The sequence below is a fragment of the Phascolarctos cinereus genome, unplaced genomic scaffold (assembly GCF_003287225.1).
Source record: "Phascolarctos cinereus isolate Bilbo 61053 unplaced genomic scaffold, phaCin_HiC Scaffold_1;HRSCAF=81, whole genome shotgun sequence".
In the NCBI taxonomy this organism is placed as follows: domain Eukaryota; kingdom Metazoa; phylum Chordata; class Mammalia; order Diprotodontia; family Phascolarctidae; genus Phascolarctos; species Phascolarctos cinereus.
The window spans coordinates 225,700,836-225,707,546 of NW_027555514.1; the positions used below are offsets into that span (position 1 = coordinate 225,700,836).

A 6,711-nucleotide genomic window follows, 5' to 3' on the forward strand; every position below is an offset into this window, starting at 1 on the left:
TAAATTGTTCTAGAATTAAAGCCATTCTCAATTGGAGATGAAATATTGAAACAAATATTGAATCATGAAAGATGTCATGAAAAGTTAAATCATTTATCATAGACATAATCCAGTTACCCAGACTTTCTAAGCCTCAGGTTCTTGTGAGTAAAATTAGGGTATTTGGCTAGATAACTCCCATGATCCCTTCCAATTCTAAATCTATAGTCCTTTTAATCTTCTACAAGATACAGAAACTATGACTACAAGAATAAAAATATTAATGACTTTTGCCCTTGTGTTTTTCTGAATTCTGAGTAACAAAATTTAGGTGAGTTTTTAATCTAGCTATAGACAAAAATATATGTAAATATAAATATATAGATATCCTAAGATCTATTTCTTTCTTTCTATATTACCCAGAGGGGTGATGGGAGTGGTAGAGGAAATACAGAATATTAGCAAATGTCTCTGTAATACTAGAAATGGCTCTTTGAGAATTTCTATTCCTCCTTTTTGAAATGGATGCTAACTCTGGGCCTGGCTTGGAGTGTTCACCATGGTGTTTGGGAAGAGCCACAACATTACTCTGGAACTTCAGTGGGCCATCTATTAGAAAAGTCATTCATAGTGATGATTGGGGACAGTTCCTACATATCACCAGCAAAGACAGGCCAAAAGGGTCAGTAAGAGCTTGGAAGAAAAAGATTTCTAAAAACTGTGATCACAAGGAGAGCCAACTTACCTTACAGCTTACTGACATATGCATGTGGAACTGTGTCCCAAGTTTCCAGACCCTGCTTATGAAGAGTGATTTTATTAAAGATCATCTAGTTAAGCTGCTGAGTCCCAGATAGAATACGGTCTTGAGCTTCATCATGACATAGTCACAGGGTTTCCCTGCAGGTGTGGATGTTGGTGAAATCAAGGAAAAATACCTAGAGCTGTTAAAAAAAAAGGAGTCCAGTTTCCCTCTTCATACACAGAGATTAAAACAGAGAGACAAGTGACATTATCTCTGAGCATAACTAAGCCACCTCTGTTTGTTCCATTTACATTAGTATATCTATCTGCAGCTGTTCCCAATGGTCCAACTATTTTACTGGTTGCTGAACAGATTGGAAAACTACATAGTGAAATGGATATGGTGAAAATGAATGTGAAAGTAATGTCAGCCATATTTGTAGAGAATACACCTGGATGTGAAAACCAGGAAGATGTGGAACTCTTAGAGAAATTGTATAAGACTGGTTAGGACATGCAGGAAAGGATCACGTACCTGCTGACAGTGGTGGAGAGAAAGGATGTAACAATGGAGCTCATTCAAGTGAATGAGGATTTGAATCCAGCCCTCCTTGGATATGAAAGGTTTTCTTGAAATCAGAAACAATTCCAGGAGCAAAATTAGATCCAAGAGAAAGTCCAGAAGAATGACTATGAGTTTCTGCCCCATCCTGTGATTTACCTGACTTTAATTCAGGTCCATGCTCTCTGACTTCTGACTTGCCATTGGAAGGAGTCCATGCCATGAGTTCTGAATTTTCTGGCTTAAATGTTAGCTCTCCACATGCCACTGATGCCAACCACTGAAGCCCTGTGTTTCACTCACAGCTGAATTTACTGGCCTCAGAGAATCCAGAAATATCCCTGTTTCCTCAAAGGACAGATCAAAGCATTTCCTCAGGTCATCTGTATGACAATTTCTTAACCCATTTAAATCCAATGCTAATGAAGCCAGTGAACCTTCAGGCTGGCCATACTGGAATGTCAAGCCACAAAGCTCCCAGCTTCATCCAGCAATCAGTGAGCAGGGAATGATTTTCAGCTACCCAGTTACTATGAGGTAATGGAGTTTGACCCTTTGACTCCAGGTGCCACTACAGAAGCTCTTTATGAATGCTGTAAATCAATTTAGAATCATAGAAACAGTTGAAAGATCTTTTTAGAGAAATCCGTCATCCTCATACCCCTATGATAAAACAGATGAAAACTGTTTTATTACTTCTTTAATAAATCATAAAGTGTTTGATAAACTTGAGATGAAATTCAGAAAATGTATTGTATAAGTGCTTTCACTTAATTAAAATGTAATGTAAAAATAGTTTTGCATTTCTGGAAATATTTTTGGCTTTTACATTTTGAGTTGGGACATAAAGCCTTTAATTATTATAGTTTACATTTCATGTTTGTAACAGTCATTGAAAAATATATCAAGATGAATTTTTAAATGATTTTTAACCTCAAAATAAAATAGATTTCTTTTCTTTTTACTGGAGAGAGAGAGAGAGAGAGAGAAATGCATGTTACCAACCAGGTCTGCCCACATCTTTTTCTTTTCCTATTGGTTGTTCCTATTCCTTAGTCATTAACATTAACTCTGTAGAAAGTAGAGGTGAAATTGATTGTTGAGTTATGACAAGCCTCAGCCTTGTTACAGGTAAAAGAAATAGCATTTGAATGGAGTTTTAGCCTTGGGGTAAATGGTCCTGGTTTGCATGACTCCCTCTGTCTTGGGCATATAGCAGCTAATAAAATTATTAATAAACGCACACATAGAATTCACTCATAAACAGCTCAGTCCCCCATATTGGGAAACTCTACTTCATTTTGTCTAGAGGTATAGCACTCTAGGTCTTGTGTTTTCTTAGCTATTCACTGGGTTCCTGCATAGTAATCCTATTGTACCTAAATAAGCACATATATGAATCAAAAACAATTAAAACCAATGATATTTTGTCTATAATTAATCAGTAGCACTGGTATGGAAGTAAGGAAGAGAGAAGATAAATATTAGGTGCTTAAATAAGAAGAGCAGTGCTAAAGTCATAACATAGTTGAGTGAGCTTCTTGGGGACAAGACAAAAAAATCAGGAAGATGGTGCCAAAAGTAATCACACAGTTGTTATTTCAAAGGACAACAGATTTCATCCAACTAAATCCCTAACTAACCAGGAAACTACTCTACAACTTCCCTGACAAGTACACAACAAGACCATACTTGAAGGCATCTTTTGATGAGAGACTCACTACTTTTCAAAGCCCATTCTGCTCTTTGTTTCTTTGTCTTATATATCACTTATTTTATTTGCCTAAGGATAGAACACCCTTATGAGATATTGAATTCATGTATATCATCTCCAAATCAACCACTTTCCTTCTTATTCTTGTGTATCTTGTATCCTTTTGTTTGCACAAAAAGCTTTTTGATTACATTCAGTCAATAATTATTTGTTCCATCTCCTGTGATTGCATCTATTATTTTTGTTTAGTTTAGTTTTGTTCAGAATTCACATCCTAACCAGGACTCTGAAAGGTGAGTAATATGGTTTTCTTCTTTTTTAATGGTGTACCTTTTGTATTGAAGTCCTCTTTCTAATTTGAGATTATTGCAGTATAAAGTGGTAAAATGCAGTTATAAACTTAGTTTATTCCAAAATACTCTCCATTTCAATGAGCACTTCTTTTAAAATAAGAGGTTTGTACCAAAGCAATTTATGGAGTGAGAGGGGTGAAGTTGAACATTGAATTATTAAGTTCATTTTTTTTTTCTGATTGTTATTTGCCTGATCTGTTTTGCTAATGTATTCATTCAGACTTATTATGTGCCAGGCACTTTTTTGGACTTCAAATAAAAAAGACCTCAGTTTGAATCTGACAGTATTCATTTAATAGGTGTGTGACTTGCCTAAAGTCACACAATTTCTATCAGCCTCAGTTTCTTCATCTGTAAAATGGGAAAAATAGTTACTAAATTCAGAGATAACATAAGAAGACTTATCCTTCAAGTGGTGGAGGACACAAGAGGGAATTCTAATCTAGATCTGCTTCATACTAGTACAGAGAACTAGTTGGCGGGGTGAAAATTACTGAAAAACTTGAAAAAAGTGAACACTGTGATAGAGGAAAAGAAATCTGGGAACAATAGAACACGCATTTTGGATCTGAGGAAAATATTTCAAAAAGTTCAGAGGAAATATTAGTAGGATCCCATAAAGTAAGATGTTTCAACAGCATCAGCTCAGTTAGGGATACGAATTCTCAAGAATGAGATTTTGAAATTACAGAGTGAAACAATTAGATTGAAAAAGAAAACAGAGATCTTTGAATTTACCAACTAATTCAGATTGAAAACAAACAAAAAAACCTAATTTCCAAAACATAAAATCTAATCCACAAAGCAGGTATTAGGTCATGACATGGTGCTGTATAAATCATTTAAAGAATTCTGAAGCTCAGAATGAGATGAGGCTCATACTGAAAGTTAAGGATAAAAAAAAATTTTAAAGCTATATTGATAGAAAAAAGGAATCAAACAGGGCATAGAACTTCTGTTTGAGGTTAGTAAGATAATGATAATGATAAAAGAGAGGAGACCAAGTTGATCATTTCTTAATTTGTTTCTCTTTTATCTGCAAAGATGAATTACCTTTACTATGGAAATGATGTAAGTTGATTCCTAAGATAAGTAAGGATATAGTAAGAGAGCTAATAAATGTTCTTGATGAATCTAAGTCACTTGGCCTAAATGAACTATATCTTCATGTCCTGGAAGGATTGGAAGATGTAATTTCTGAACCTCATGTTTAGAAGTACCACAAGACTGGAAGGCAGAAATACTGTCCCAATTTTCATAAAAGGGAAGAGAATAGAACTTGAAAACTATAGGCCAATAAGACTGATTTCTACTCCTGGGAAAATTCTAGAATAGATTAAAAGGAAGCAATGATTACAAAAAGTTGGCATGGCTTCCTCAACAAGTCAAACCAGACTGAACTCATTTTCTTTATTGATGGGATGACTGGAGTAGCGGATAAAAAAATTGTGGTAAATATAATTTGCTTAGATTTAAGCTAATCTTTCGAAAAAATATGCCGTACTATTCTTGTAGAGAAGATGAAAAGATTTGGATTAGGTGATTATTGAATCCTAGGGTTTCAGAATTTGTTGAAGGGCTAGAATCAAAGAGCAGTTATTGTTAGCTTAATGCCAATGTGGCAGGAAACCTCTAGTGGAGTTTGCCAGGAGTAGTTATGCTTTTTCACATTTCTCTAAGAAACTTGGGTAAAGACATTAGTGATATGCTCATAAAATTTGAAGATGATACCAATTTGAGAGGGATAATTAACAAAGGGAATAAAAGACTCAGAATGCCAATGGGCCTGAACCAATTAGGGCCCAAACAATGACCAAGTAGGGCTTGTCCTGGGACCTATTGTTGGCTAATTAATCCATCTCCTGTTATCCTGATATACATCTGGTCAACAGACTTAGATGGCTCTTGAGGAAAAAGAGAGACTGGTGACTTTGCAAAGCCCACCTTCACTTAAATCTGAATCACTTGCATGTCTCAACATCACCTCCCTGATGGCATGGCCCTCTTTGAAAACAAAGGACAAACAGCAACCCCTGTGAGTAGAAAAGGAGCTGCCCACTGGGGGTCAAACTTCCAGTTGGGAAACATGGCTTGCTTTCTTTCTTTTCTATCTTTCTTTCTTTCCTTTCTATCTTTCTTCTTCTTCTTCTTCTTCTTCTCTTCTTTCTTTCTTCTTCTTTCTTCTCTCTCTCTTCCTCCTCCTCCTCCTCCTTCTCTCTCTCTCTCTCTCTCTCTCTCTCTCTCTCTCTCTCTCTCTCTCTTTTTCTTTCCCTCTGTCCACTTAGCCTTACCTGCAGGTGCCCTGCCCAAAGTGAATGTAAATTTTCATCTCTGAAACCTTTTTTTTTCCTTTTAAATATCAGCCTTAAACCCAAATCACTATGGGGCTTGTAAGGTCTAATAGGTTCCTCAACTCAAATATTATTGCTTATAACCCACTTTTCCCACATTTAAAAGTCATCTAACACATAAATCATAATTTCTTTTTTTTTTAAGTGAGGCAATTGGGGTTAAGTGACTTGCCCAAGGTCACACAGCTAGTACATGTCAAATGTTTGGTCTGAGGTTGGATTTGAACTCAGGTCCTCCTGACTTCAGGGCCGGTACTCTATCCACTGCGCCACCTAACTGCCTCATAAATCACAATTTCTAAAAGATACTTAGCTACAAATTCAGTAAGATAATAATCTATCAATTCAAATATCCAAGTTAAAATTTGATTCAAACTAGCACACCTGAACTTTCTTTTGTATCAGCTGTTAAAAAGTTAAGCTTACTCCAAAATCTATGTTTCGTTAAATTTTCCTCTCAAGCAAAAATGTGGAAAAAGGTAAAGCTTCAATGTTGCTGCATGGCAATTACATGCATTTGGAATATAATTAAAAATTCCAAACTTAGTTACCAGTTTCCAAATTGAACAGGTACTTTGCTATATGACAGCTTTGTGTTTGATCTTCACATATGGTCATCTTAAGTCAGCCTTCAAACAGCCATCCATGGTTGAACCACCTCTTCTCATTATCTCCCATGTCATGGTCTTCACTGCAAATGTTCATCAGAAGTGGCCCTGTTTTTGAGAAGAAAAGACAAGGGGATATCGTATAATACATTTTGATTACACATTTCCAATAAAATAAAAAATAATCAATATTTTAAAAGAGAATTTTAAATTGTATATTTCACTGGCTGCCTCCTTCTTCTTGAATTTAGACCTAGAATGCCAAAAATTTTAGGCCATGATATTTCATATTTCCTTTTGCAGAAATCATCCTTTTATAAGTACTTGAATTGAATTGTACTTTGGACTATATGCTATACAAACATAGCCTCAAATAGGCACACGTGCATATACTCCCATG

The 6,711-nt window shown here is 35.6% G+C and overlaps 1 pseudogene; it reads left to right on the plus strand.

The window, feature by feature from the left end:
• The first annotated feature begins 538 nt into the window (after nucleotides 1-538).
• On the plus strand, nucleotides 539-1,894 carry LOC110211140 (TOM1-like protein 1 pseudogene; annotated as a pseudogene).
• The last annotated feature ends 4,817 nt before the right edge of the window (nucleotides 1,895-6,711 follow it).